This window comes from Pinus tabuliformis, chromosome 8 (genome assembly GCF_031772625.1).
Source record: "Pinus tabuliformis cultivar Carrire ecotype Pingquan chromosome 8, CPIR1, whole genome shotgun sequence".
Classification (NCBI taxonomy): Eukaryota; Viridiplantae; Streptophyta; class Pinopsida; order Pinales; family Pinaceae; genus Pinus; species Pinus tabuliformis.
The window spans coordinates 114,793,372-114,807,956 of record NC_142294.1 but is presented as its reverse complement, the minus strand read 5'-3'; the positions used below and the strand labels follow the sequence as shown (position 1 = coordinate 114,807,956).

At 36.8% G+C, this 14,585-nt stretch overlaps 1 protein-coding gene and 1 non-coding gene across 2 annotated transcripts in view; both read right to left on the bottom strand.

Moving 5' to 3' along the window:
• Window positions 1-14,585, bottom strand: part of LOC149234389 (sodium/hydrogen exchanger 8-like) — a 127,727-nt gene that overhangs the window by 92,206 nt on the left and 20,936 nt on the right. The gene's annotated exons all lie outside the window — the stretch shown is intronic.
• LOC149234390 (small nucleolar RNA Z107/R87) lies at window positions 10,534-10,628 on the bottom strand. Its single transcript, XR_016246932.1, has one exon. It is a non-coding gene; the product is annotated as a small nucleolar RNA Z107/R87 (small nucleolar RNA).

The window sequence follows — 14,585 nt, the reverse complement described above, 5'->3', positions numbered from 1 at the left end:
GTCATCAATCCTAGACTCTCCTTAAATTGAAAAGGATTCTAATTCAATCTAAGTTAGACAGGATAGAATTCTTTCATATATATTGACATCTTAATTCCATGGAAGATTCTTTGTATAATAAAGGGGTTCATATGGAACTAGGGAAATATTAATTGACCATGATAGAACTCATTTTTCTCCTAGCCCATGATCAAAATCGAGTTCATAGTTACTCTTAAACACTTTTAAAGGGCCTTCTGAGCTAAATATTGTTAAATTATGAAACTGGGGTCAAATTCAACTTTGTACAATTCATTTTATGGCTATGATGATTTCATTAAATTTCTCTTTTATAGAGGACCAAAATCGACCTAAAAATCATCAAATTTGGACAAGGGAAAATGTACTTATGAAGAAAAGCCCAGATATGCACATTTGGACAGGTCGGCCCTAATAGTAAATTGGTCACCCTTGGAAGCCTATAAATACAAGTGACCTCAAGCTCATTTGTACATCACCAATAATATTCTTCATCTCTTCTTCATTTATTGGTTCTCACAAGTCTAAGGTTGGGATGACAAAGAAGTTCGCAAAGGTAAAAAATTATAGGGTTTGAGGCTCACATCTGTTTTAGGTTTTCTGAGTTACAGTCATTGGCTTGTCATAGGGAAAATTTAACCATAGTCACTGGCTTGCAGGCTCAAGGGAGCGACTGGAAGCCTTCACCCGCTCGCACAACTCCTCCATGCGACTGATAAGTTTGACTTAGATTTTACCGTTGACCAAAGTTGACCACAGTTCACTGTAAACAGGGAAAGTTGTCTCTGATATATTCTGATATTGGAAACATATTTTTGAATGCTATTTGGTTGTTTTATTGGATGATATTATATTGGGCTCATTTTACTCTCTGCTGAACATTTTATGACAATCTAATATAAGAAGAATTTCAAAGGGTTTTTCTCAAAGTGGGTTTTCCCATGGTCTTTGAGCAAACCTAGTGTCTATTTTTGTTGTGTTGATTGTCTCCTTTGTCATTGCATTTATTGTTCTATACTCAATTACTGTTGATAATTGGAAAGACTAATTGGTATTGGAAATATTTCTAATTGAAGTATTGAATTGGACTAAAGTAATTGATACAGCATAGAGCAATCAGAAATTTTAACAAGGTATCAGAGCTAAGATGAAGGACAAGCCCAAAAGGAGACAAGAATTGAAACAATCATCTTTGGGAAAGTTGAAGTAGACAATATAGTCAAGTCAAGATGTCTTCCTTCTTCAAGAAAATGAGAAGTTGGGTAACTCATCCAATTTTGTTGCGTGGAAAGTCAGGTTGGAGATCATAGCTGAAAACAATGATGTTTTGGAGTACACTCAAGGAAAAGTACTTGAGCATCTGGAGAATGCTTCCAATACTGCCAAGAACAAGTAAAAGAAAGGTGAGTTGAAATAAAAGAAAATTATAATTGATGGTTTACATGATAATTTACTTTCATATGTTGACAATTTCAGGAAGTCTAAGGACATGTATGATAATATAGATGGCATGTATGAAGTCAACAATCTGAATGAAATCATCTCCTTGAAAGATCAACTTAAAGACACAAATATGAACAAATGAGAGTTTGTGTAATTCTACATAATGAGGACATCTCATCTTAGAGATCAATTACAAAGAGTTGGGAATTTGTGCCTAACAAGGAATTGGTGATTGTGACTCTAAGAGGCCCCCCTCCTATTTGGGAAACCTTTATTACTACAATAAGCAACAACAATTTCCTCTCATCATTTGATGAAACTATTGGAAATATCACTCAAGAAGAATCAAGGATGATATCAAGAGGAAGGGATTCAAAATCATGAATAAGGAGAGCCCATTGCATTCATCACTCATGACAAGAAGAAGAAGAAAGGAAAAGGAGGTCCATCAAATTCAAGAAATCCTCCTCCTCGAAATTCAAATATAAGGAAGGAATTATTGCACATTGAATGCTGCAATTGTCATAAGAAAGGCCAATGTGCTCGAGATTGCCCCGAGAAGAACATTGGACCACGCTACAATACTAGAAGCAACAACAACAAGTTCAATGACCAAATAAGAATAGATGATTGAAGGAATGATCATAATGGAAGAGATGAAAGGAGAAGAAGAGATGCTCCAAGTGATCATGAAGAAGATCGTCATCCACAAAAGAAGTAAAGACTCTCCATGTATGAGATTAATTTTGCAAATCAATCTTAATATATTATTATTTATGCCCTTACTAGTTCATCTCCTCTATATTCGTCGGGTAGTTGGTTGGTTGATAGTGGGGCCACTTATCACTTCTCTATTTATAAGGAAGTTATCTCTAAGTTATCTCTAATTTGGTAGAGAGGGAGTCAAATTTAAAAATTGTTCTTGGAGACAACTCCACTCGCCCTGTTAAAGGTTTTAGGTCCGTCAAATTTCATTTGAATTCTGGGGAATCTATTTTTCTCCATGATTTGATGTATGTGTCGAGATTGAAGAATAATTTGGTATCAATATCTGCTTTGGAAGACAAAGGGATGAAGGTTTCCTTCATAAAGAGAAAGGTTCTTACTTGGCCTGTTGGATCACCTATGAGAGATGCATTCACATTGGGATCAAGATATGAAGGACTCTATAGAGTCACTGGAAGACCACTTCTAGCATTAGTCCATAAAAATAATCATCTAAGCAAACTATGGCACTGAAGATTGGCCCATCTACATTATGATGCTCTGTTGAAATTGGATAAATTGGTCTCAGGGATTCCCAAGGTTCAAGCCCATCATGATGGAGTATGTTGAGGTTATGCCTGTGGAAATAAGACAAGGGGGTAATTCGCCTATAGCAAGAACAAGACAAATGACATCTTCCATCTCATTCATTCTGATATATGTGGTCCAAGGCCCGTGCATTATATTGGTGGCCATCTATACTATGTCATCTTCATTGATGACTTCTCATTAAAGACATGGATAAATTATTTGAAGCACAAGGATGAAGATTTTTAAATGTTCAAGAAGTTCAAAGCTTTGATCAAAAATCAAACATGGAAGAAAATTAAAATATTCAGGTATGACAATGGTGGAGAGTACATATCAAGGGAGTTCATTTATTTTTGCAAGGAAGGTATCAAGAAAGACACAATTGTGCCCTATACTCCCAAAAAAAAATAGAGTGGATGAAAGAAATAAAATATCCATTATATAAGTTGTTTGTGCCATCCACCATGTTCAAAAGTTGTTAAAGTTCTTTTGGGGAGAAGCAACAAATGTCGTCTTATATGTTCAAAACAAGGTATGTCATCAAGAATTAGACAACAAGACCCCTGAAGAAGTATTCATATGTGTCAAGCATGACGTTGGTCATCTTTGTATCTTTGGTTTCCTCGTATACTTTCATGTGTTGAAGGACAAAAGAAACAAGTTGAAGGTCACTGGAAGAAAAGCTACGTTTGTTGAATGTTGTGAAAATTCTAAAGCATTTAGAATATATATTATTGGTAAAAGGAAGGTTGAAATTAGTTTGTATGTTACATTTGATGAAAATGCCACCCTTGGAAAAGCAAGGGACATTCCTTCCCCTCCTCCTCCTGAGAAGAATGATGATATGGATATTTTAGATTGTCCTTCCATGCCCGAATCTGATACAGATATTGTTGATGATCCCATGGAGCCCATGGATCCCTTAAATCCTCCTCCATGTGATCCTACCACTAGGAAGAGGCCACTTTGGCTTTGATACACACTACGAGATGACAAGAGATGTGTGCTCATTCGAAGATCATTGATAGAAAGCAGGAAGCCTTGCAAGTACTAGGGATATGTTGTAGCCATGAGCACTATGATTCAAGCCAAAACTCTCACCTTTGAAGAATCCATAAAAGAACAAGTTTGGAAATATGTTATGGTCGAAGAATATGAATCAATCATGAAGAATGACGTATGGGATGTTGTGCCAAAACCAAAGGGGAAATTTGTGGTGACTTCAAAGTGGTTATTCAAGATCAAGCATGGAGTTGATGGTAGCAATGAGAAATATAAATCCTGAGGTTCATGGCCAGAGTTTTCTCCCAGAAAGAGGGAGAAGATTATGATGATATATTTGCACTTGTTTCTCAATATGCAACCATTCGTTCAATAGTTTCCCTTTCTACAAGTCAAGGATGGACCCTTAAATAGATGGATGTGAAGGTAACATTCCTCCATGGCATGTTGTAAGAAGAAGTGGTACATTGAGAAGCCATAGGGATTTTAAGTAGAGGATCGAAAGACACATTTTTGCAGGTTGAAGAAGGTATTGTATGGTTTGAATCAAGCCCCTAGGGCATGGTACACCCACATAGATAGTTATTTGGTGAGGTTAGGATTCACAAGTAGCAATGTCGATCCAAACCTCTACTTCAAGGTAGTCCAAGGTATGTCGTTGATTTTGGTTTTATATCTTGACAATCTATTCTTGAAAGGTAGTGAACCCCTGATGATCGAGTGTAAGAGGGAGCTAGCCCCTGAATTCAAGATAAAGGACCTTGGACTCATGCATTACTTTTTAGGCCTCGATGTGTGGCAAAGGCTTGGTGAGATTTTCCTTTCACAAGGAAAATATGTTGTGAAGTTGTTGGAAAGATTTGGAATGACAAAATGCAAGTCCCTACCCACACCGATGGAAATGAACATCAAGAAGTTATGTGGAGAGGTCGCAGGACTCGATTTTCGAATCCATCCGAGTATAGACAGTTGATTGGGGCTCTGATTTTCCCAGTGAACACCCATCTAGACATATGCTACACATTGAATACGTTGAGTTAATTAATTACTGAGCCTCTCCATGCGCATTGCATTGTTGCCAAACACATTTTGAGATATTTTCATGGGAAAATCACACTTGGTATGAAATACTTTATTGAGGATGTTCGACTTCATGGATACACCGATGCTTTACTAGGAAGGAAACATTATCGACAAGATGTTGTTTTAATCTTGGATATTCCACGATATCTTGGATGAGCAAGAATGAGAAGTTTGTAGCACTAAGTACCGCAAAGGAAAAGTATGTTGTCGCTAGCATGGCTAGTTGTGAAGAATTTTGGTTGAGAAAGCTCTTTAGAGAGCTATTTGAGCAGATCTTAGACACTACAGCAATATATTACAACAACAAGAATGGGATCTTTCTAGAAGAGAATCCCATATTTCATGACAAGTCTGTAGGTTTTAACCCTATATATAAATTACCTACAAACGAATTCTTCAAACAGAAAAATATACAATGATGAGAACATAAAACAAATATACACATATATTTTCCCCTTGATCCCAAAACCAAGACTACCAAATTGACTTTTCATTACATTCCTTTCAATGTTATAATACATATATATACATTCTGAAGCATTCATAAACCTCAATCCATAACCCTGTATTAGAACATAATCATAGTTCCCTTGAACAGATCTACAAAATACCATAGGCATAAAACCATCATACCCAAAACCATGTGCAAAACCCATGCACAAAACCACGGGTAGGTCCATCCACCATCTTCGGGTCTGCCCACCATGGGTAGGTCCGCCTGCCATGGGCAAGTCTGCCCACCATTGTGGGGCTAGTCATGGAAATAATATAACACACACCCAAGAATGTCCAAGCACATAGAGATATGATATCACTTCATTCGAGACATGGTGCAAAGTGGAGTCTTTAGACTCCATCATATATCGATAGATGAGCAGATTTAGATATTCTCACCAAGGCTTTACCGAAAGGGAATTTCTTGATCTTCAGAGAGAAACTTGGATTGATGGATGTGACCCTCCTGATAAGGGGCATCGTTGATCAAGGACACAAAGCCATCTCTTCCCCCTATTTGAGCTCCTAGGGTGTGGAATTGAGATAGAAGGCTCCTGGAGTTGAGGGATCTCTAGACAGGGTATCACCCCTATCCATTACCCATAGGGTTGGAGATGTTTCTCCCCTATCTTGTTCTTTGCAGAGTATACGCCAGATGGCATCATACCCACAAGTTGGGCTTGTTGGGTTTGTCCATCCCCATCTGGCCAATGGGTTGAGAAGGCTTAGGGCATGTGATCCTTACCTTTTTTCAATTCGAGTATATAGCCCAAGCTCAGATTATGATTAAGGTGGTATTCCACATGACTCTTGAGGGTCACTGTTGGCAATATCGATAGGAAATTGGATGGGTTGAGATGTGCTCCCCTATATCGCCTATTGCTCGATATGGGATCAGAGAAATTTAGCTCCCCATGAGATTGTGGGTTGACATGAACTCCCCGATGTGGTTTTGGATTGTAAATTCCCTCCGACGATGTAGAGGGTGGTAGCGTTAACTCCTCGATGATTATTCTCCTTTAGATTCGATAATGTTTCACCAAATAAAGTTGAGAAAAGATGGGATATGATATGATGACAGGACTCTTGATGAACACAAAGCACGAGCTATAGCAAGTGCTTCTAAAGAAATTCAAGGCAAAGGTTCATTTTGAGTTCAAAGTGATGGAGGCATGGGTGGCCAAACTCAAAGTCCAAGATGGTAGCAAGGTCATCTTCTATGGAGATGCACTCGATCTTTGGGAGGACCCAGTGCATAACAAGGGCAAAGGTGTGGAGACCGATGGATAGATATGTGTCATGGAACTCTGGAAAGTTGTAGCTTTGGGTCTTAGTTAGTTCTTTGTTGTAACTTTTAATGTTATGTCAATATCAAAACTTTTTAGGGGTTTTTTTCACATTTACAATAGGATATGTAATATATGTCGTAAACCTACAAATATATTAAAATCTCCACATACTACGTACCCACAAACTCATATTTTATGCCCATATCAACCCAATGACACCTTGAATTTTGTCTTAAACTTGAAAAATGTTTTCATGCGGCAACACATACACTTAGGGATCCCTTTGTTTCATCATTTCATCAAAAAAAAGCTATGTATACTTAATACTCCTATTATTAAATTTTGTTTACTTCCATTAATTGTTTTTATCAATTAGTACTCACTTTAGGTGCAAGTCCCTTCAATGTATTCATGAAGGGGCATTATTAGGTATGTACTTTCAACTGGTATACTACGTTCTCCCTATGAGAACCTTGCATATACCACTTCACACCCCTTGAGCTAGCCTTTAGACCCCCTTTATCTGACATCATCCACTTCAATTATCCTCTTTACCTATATGGTTAAAGCTAGTTAGTAGTTTGGATCACCTTAGCATCCATGCTACATCATCCTTAGTATCAATAGCTTTTTCATTTGTTACCCTTGAGAATCAACCTCGTGCTTCTCTCTAATCATTTTGGTAATTCATTCCTTCATGATCCTAGTCATTCATTCCTTCATTATCCTAGTCAATAATTCATGAATGCACCACCACATTCGCATTTGGCATTTCATTCCCCCACCTTTAGTAGACCATTTATGCAATAAACATCCATTCATGAACCCATATCGAGACCAACCAATGGGTCCCATCCCTTTGCAACATTCCTCTTGCACCACCAAGCAAGCCACCTTTCTCATTAAGACACCCATCTCAGTGTTTTTACATTCCCACCTATATTTGTTCATTCATTTGGAAAGTGTAAACAGATTATTTTGGAAGCAAACCTCCTCCATCATCATATCACTTTCCATTTTTTTGATGGTAGTCCTAGTTATCATCATCAAAATCAATCATTATTTTCGCCACATAATCATCGCATATCCAACAAATGTTTGTCAAAAGTGCATCGGATACCCAACCCGACGAACAATTTCATTGAAATTCCAAGGGAGAGAAACAATAACAATGGGCAGAAGATGTTTTTCAAGCCAGGGCAGAAGATGTTTTTCAAGCCATACAAGAGGATTGCTGAAGATGAAGCAAAGAAATCTGCATGTGAGTGGAGAAATACTCTCCAAAAGAAGTTGCAAAGAGGAAAGTTATGTACTTTTAGAATGGCGCACAATAAAAGCATCTGAATTACGCAAGACATACATAAACCATAGTTGGCGACGAGGCATCGAGCAAATTTCAAAGGAGTAGTCTTTAAAGCGACCTTTTGAAAGCTTTTCCGGCGATTTTTTCCGGTGAAAATCCGGCAGTAATTTATTGGAATCCAAGTTTGATAGCTAATTTCTGCACAATGAAACCGTCCCAGGGGTTTTTCAGGGTGCTGAATCCGAATATGCAGTTAAAAAACCATTTTAACTGCAACAAATCATGATTTCATCTCAATTTCTTCCGCCGGATTCCGTCACCGGAATCTCAAAAAGTCGCATTATAGACAACTCCAATTTCAAACAGTACAAGAGGATTGCATAAGATGAAGCAATGGAATCTACATGTGACAGCAGAAAAGAGATTCTGCAAAAGAAGTTGCAAAGAGGAAATTTATGTAGTTTTAGAATGGCACACAATAAAAGTATCTGAATCAGGCAAAAGCATACATAAACCATAAAGTAGAGGCGAGGCATTGAGCAAATACTGGAAAACCCCAGCCAAAAAATAAGCCGAGACGAGACCGACAGGTTGGAGCAGGTGAGCAGACCAAAACTTAGAATCTCAGGTTACTCATTCACTAGATAGCAGAGATTGATAAAATTTTAGTTCAAATCCAAATGAGGACAGCGAAGAGTAACACATAAGAAATGAGTCAAATATGGAGACAAGATGGTGGGAAACTCAAATGAGTTACTTGAATTACTGCACACTGATTTTCTCATTAACAGTGTGTTCAGAATTTCACGAGTTTTCCGTGAGATATGTACAAAGCAATCAAAGCCCCAAATCAATTGCACAGTACATTAATGAACTAATGTTTTCTCTTCAAGATAAACAAAATGAGAAAACGTATTGCCCAGATAGCATAGCCATTGGCAATCGCCAAGCCAAGCAAGAAGTTCCAAAATGTTATGTGGACATAAGCAATTGAAGTAGAGCTAATTGCCTAACTTTTTAGGATAGCAGAAATACTTTTTTCAGGATAATAGACTATCACAGGGAAATACTACAACCAAAATTTAAGAAAAATAAGTACTTGTACCTGGTGCGAAGCTTGTACTTGGGGATTACTGTTGCGTTCATGTGTAACAAACAAGAAAGGGAATTGAAACCCCTTTCGGAGATGTGAGATATTTTACAAGAGAACTACTGTAACTGATCTCTGAGAATAATTAGAAAAGATCCTCTAAAAACTAATATATTCTCTGGGTTATTTATTACCAACAGTTGGACAAAAATATCGTCCACCCCTAATAAACCCAATTAAGGAAAAATTCTGCCTCCTAAATGCTGGTTTTGAAGGGATAATTAAATAGTCCATGGAAAATTAACTACATATCTGTAGTGAGATTTAGAAGAGCCTACCAACATGGTTATCAAGAGTGAACATGTAAAAAGGCTTCTGCCGCCACCGGGTTTCAAAGTTAATGACCTCCGGACAGTATGTTGCTCATTGTAGAGGAATGTTGTCATCATCCAGCAGATATTTGAACACGTTAAGCATAGAAAAGTTCAGTTCAATTGACTTTTGGTGCCTCTTCTAAAACTGACAACAAAACGAAAGGACTTCCATAACACCATAAATCTATCTCCATGGTCGAATAGGTTCTGATACAAAAATATCAACTGACTAACACTTGTACCCAAACTAGGGTGTGGGGCAAGGGAGGCAGGGGCTTAGGAAAGGGCTTGAATTAAACCCATGAGTTTACAGATCTCTTCACAACAGGGTACGACTGAGGAGAGCACATAAGCGAAACCTAACTCTACATATCTCCCAATAGCATTCTGGCATAGTGTGATTTGAACAAAGTTTGGATTGATGAGAATGGAAAATTGATGCGCCGAAAAAGAGGGCCTGGTGATATACACAATAGCATGGCCAACAAAAAAGATAAATTGGAGACTTTAACACATCCAATAAAAATGACTAATAATAAAGATGTAAAGTACCTTGTAAAGAAATATGTGAACCGATTATCACTGCCAAAACCTCGGGAACAGTAAAATAGAACCGAACCCACTTATACAGCACTGATAAACCAATGCGAACCACCAGTCCCGTATTTAGCGGTATTGTGTTTCAGTTTATGCTCTAATAATATAGTCTTCATTAATCTAGTTAACCCTGAAACTTTACAACCTTCTGTAAGCGAAAAGGCAAACGTGCAGACCCTGTTTCAACAACGGGAAAGATAAAATTGCTAAAAGAGCAGCTCAGCGTGGCGGTAAATTAGGTTCGATTCATGCCAGCAGTTTCCTCACTCGGCTCGGAAGAGGGAGCTTAGTATCATCACAGCTGCTTTTACACATTAACGATCAAGAAAAACGAACAAAAGCATTTTAAAATATTACTATACGGAAAATTGGATCAGATGAACAAAGAGAGAAAATTCGAATAATGTCTCGCATTTTAGGTTTAATTCTACGAGAATTTGTTTCGGACATCTGGGTCCTCTCTATGCTACCTTTGCAACCATCGATAACGGAAAAAATAAAAGAAAGGAAGTCCAAACATTCAAACGAAAAACGGAAAGAAAAGGTTGCTCAGTTCAGCGGGGTAGTCGACATACAACTCCAGAGGAGCAGCAATCCGTTCTGTTGAGCTTGATATATTGAAAATCATCACCGCAACCATTCAAAAAACAAAAGAAAACAAAAACCTCATCCTAACATTCACCTCCCAAGCATTTCACAATGGAGAACTGTAAACCGTGTGGGTTATAACAAGCCTGAAAAACATAAAACCCTAAAACTTCCAATCACCGCAACACTTCACAAAAGAATACAAAACCCTCGTCCTACCATTCATCTCCGATCCTTTCACAATGATGAATTAGAAACAAGAAGGGTTATAAAAAGCCTGTAAAAACAAAACCCTGAGACTTCCAGTGAAACCCTAATCGCATATCTCCGATCCTTTCACAATGATGAATTAGAAACCCGAAGGGTTATAAAAAGCCTGTGAAAATAAAACCCTGAGACTTCCAGTGAAACCCTAATCCCATATGCCCTGACTACTGCGATTGTAAACGAACTCACTTTTCCTCTAAAGGGTTAAGGTAAGGGAAATCTTCTAGAAGGTAATTAACCCACTTTGTCAGATTGATATTTCAAAATTGATGTGAGGTTCCCTTTACATTTAATTGTACCTTCACAACGTTTTTAGTTCACATTATTTACGTCTGCGTGGTAAATAGGTTCATTTTAATTTTAGGCTTGGAGTTGCAATTCTTCCGGAAAAAGGTTCGAATTAGAAAGAAAAAAAAAATTGGGGGGATATATTAAGCGTTGAGGTGGGTTAAATCCGTGTAGATTATTTGGGATAATTCGGTATTTATTTCACTGTAAGGTAAGAGGAATCAAATTTTTTTTTATTATAAAAAAGTTTATATCTTAGAAAAATTGATTTATATAATGCTTGATAAATCTGAATTTATATGAAGTTAAGATGGATTTAAGTTAGCTTTAAGGGTTAGCTTTGTTGGTCCAGTTCCCCTTGTCAAGTATCTCACTAGTTGGGAGGTCACAGTGTCAAATCTTCTTGACCTCCTCCCTAGATTTCCCCTGTAATGGGGAAAAAAGATGGATCTAAGTTAGTTTAATTAGTAATTATAATTATATTTATAAATATAATTATTATTTTTTTATTTTTTTATGTTTTTTTGTAATTTTATCGAAAGTTTGATCTCCTTAGATTTTTCCTGTAATGGGAAAAAAAGATGGATCTAAGTCAGTTTAATTATTAATTATAATTATATTTATAAATATAATTTTTAATTTTTAATTTTTTATGTTGTTTTGTAATTTTATCGAGTTAAATTGTTCTATTAATAACCATAAGTATTATTATTTTTTATTTTATTTTTATTTATTTTTATTTTTATGTAATTTGATCGAGTTAAAATGTTTAACTAGACAAGATAGGACATGTGCCATTACAAAATTTCTCCATAGTAAGCTAGAGAGCACCTCTCATCCCTCATCTGCAATTACTTGAGGTGTAAATTTGTTTTAATATCAAAATTGAAAAAGTGTTTGTACCTAGAAGAATTTGATATTTCTAAGTACTCTATGAATTTGGAATGAAAATGTCCCTTAATTAATTCAACCTTTAAAATGATCATTATTATGTATATGTATTGTTGTACATGAAAATGATCCTTTAAAAAATAATAATTATCATTTATAATATGTCTAAAGGGGTTGGATCCAATAGTGAAATGTTATATACCTAGGGGGGATAATATGGGGTACCAAGGGAGGTACCCAAGGTAATAATGTAATAATGGGATGGGCCATAGTAATAAATAAGGTGGTTAACCCATGTCATGTAAGGGACCACAAGTAGTTAATAATAATGTAAAGGGCCCATGGTATTAGTTGATGGTATGAGGAAACCATGGTAATGATGCATGGTATTGTATGTATGAGGCCTATATAGAGGCTAGAGACTCCACATGAAGATGAAGAGAAGTATTATTGTATGAACAGGCATATGGCTTGTGGAGTGCTCTCCTTCCTTAAGGAGTGAATGTATGGTGTTGCCCTATCTTAAGGGTTTGATCAATAAAGAAACATTTCTATCTATGTCTATCTTATTGTTTCTCAGTATATTTGCATTATCTTGTATTCTCATATCAGATCTATAGTATTTCTGTGTCAGATCTACAACAATTGGAATCAGAGCTACAACAAGTGGTTATATAACATGAAAAGTGAGGAGTTTCTCACTATTTGGCAATGTTCAATTCTCATGGGGCTTGCTTACTCTATAAGCCATGGGAACACCTTGAGGTAGTGGTTGAACATGTGGTTGCACCTAGAGAGACTATATTTAATGGTCAACTGACCAATGCACACATAAGTGGATGAAAGCCCACCTCCATGCTCCTCTTTTAAAAGAAGTCAAATCATGAATGTTTGTTGGATATCCAACGAACATTCAATTATCATCGAATATCCGACAAACACAATTATTGTCAGATATCTTACTAACGTATCATTGGATATTCGACGATAGTTGTGTTTGTCAGATATCTGATGAAAGTCGGGGCTTTAAAAAAATACAAAAAATGCAAGTAAAATCTGATAGTACTATCGAATTGTCGAAGTACGTGTTGAAAATTGGGGCAGTTATGGAATGAATTTCCCTATGAAAAACCCATCTACCCCAAAAGAATCCCATCTTGCCCTAAGGAACAATTTAAATTGGTTAAAGGAAAATATTATTATTAATGTGGTCTTGGCACTCCTTTTTGAGGTGACAAATTTATATGGGCTAGAAGTCTTCTAGATGATCCATCAAAGAACTCAAGTCAACTTATTATGTGGAAAATAATAATTTTTTTAAATTTATTGTGGCACAGGTTCAAGTCGGCCTCATAACATTTTATGTCATCCTACCTAAGGGACGTGACCCTTCATAGATGGCACCTTACCTCCATCATTTAGCATTTGATTTTGACTTCGACTGTGGAAGAGTTCAAACTTTTACGACATATATTGTGGCTATCTGAGGCAACTTATGCGGCTTAATGTGAGGCATCAATGTGGCCTAATATGAAGCATATTTGTGACCTACCTCAATGCAACATCTTTGCTACCTAATCTGGCCTCCTTTTATGGCATTTTGTGGCAGATCGTTTGGTGTCCTTGTGACAGTCTGTATGGCATTCTATGGCAGCTTTATCTCTTTGTTTTGCTAGGTATGTTTGAAGACCCTTTTATGCATGGATGGTTGGTGTATCTCTACACAATAGGCTGCATCTTTCTTATGTTTTTGGTGGTAGGGTCGAGCCCTTATAGCATCTATTTGGGAGGGCCGAAAGGTATTTTTTTTGGAGGGTAGAATCATCTAACACATATCTAAAAAGAGGTCGAGTTTGCTACTAAGGACAGTATGAGATTATGAGGTGTTTTGTGACAAATCTTTAGGGCTGCAAGAAGCCCTAACCAGGACCAAGAAATTACAGGTATTTATGCACAAGCTGAAGGGTGACAGAGGGCAGAAATATGACATCTTTTAGAGGTAAGTATCTCTTATGTTGATGAATTTGCTAGGAGTTGAAGTCTTGTTTGGACGGTTTGCATATCAACTTATATATTGGTGTATTGAACTATTAGAAGTTGCCTTAAAAAGCCCTTAGAATAGTCTCTTGTAAAAAGACAAAAAGGGCAAATGGTTTGTAATATAGATCCTTGATATCTAGTGTGAAGAAAGGATTGTGACTTGAGTTGCAGAGCTTACCTTCAGTGATGTTTGGCAAAGTTCTCATGACAATGATGTTTGGAAAAGTTCTCTTGACAGCAATGTATAGCAGAGTTCACTTGGCAATAATGTATAATCTTGTGACTATGATGTATGCCAGTGGTTTTATGATAGTGATCTATATGACAGTGACCAAATGATAATGATACGAATTATGTATTCTGGTGATGTGAGATTGACTTATGACAGCAACCCATATGGCAGTGACCTTGATACATTACAATGGCCTTCATGTATGAAAGTGACCTATGAAGCATGGAAATAATCCTTGTTCTTATGACAGATATTTGGGTTGTAGTTCATGTTCTTACGACAGTGATAT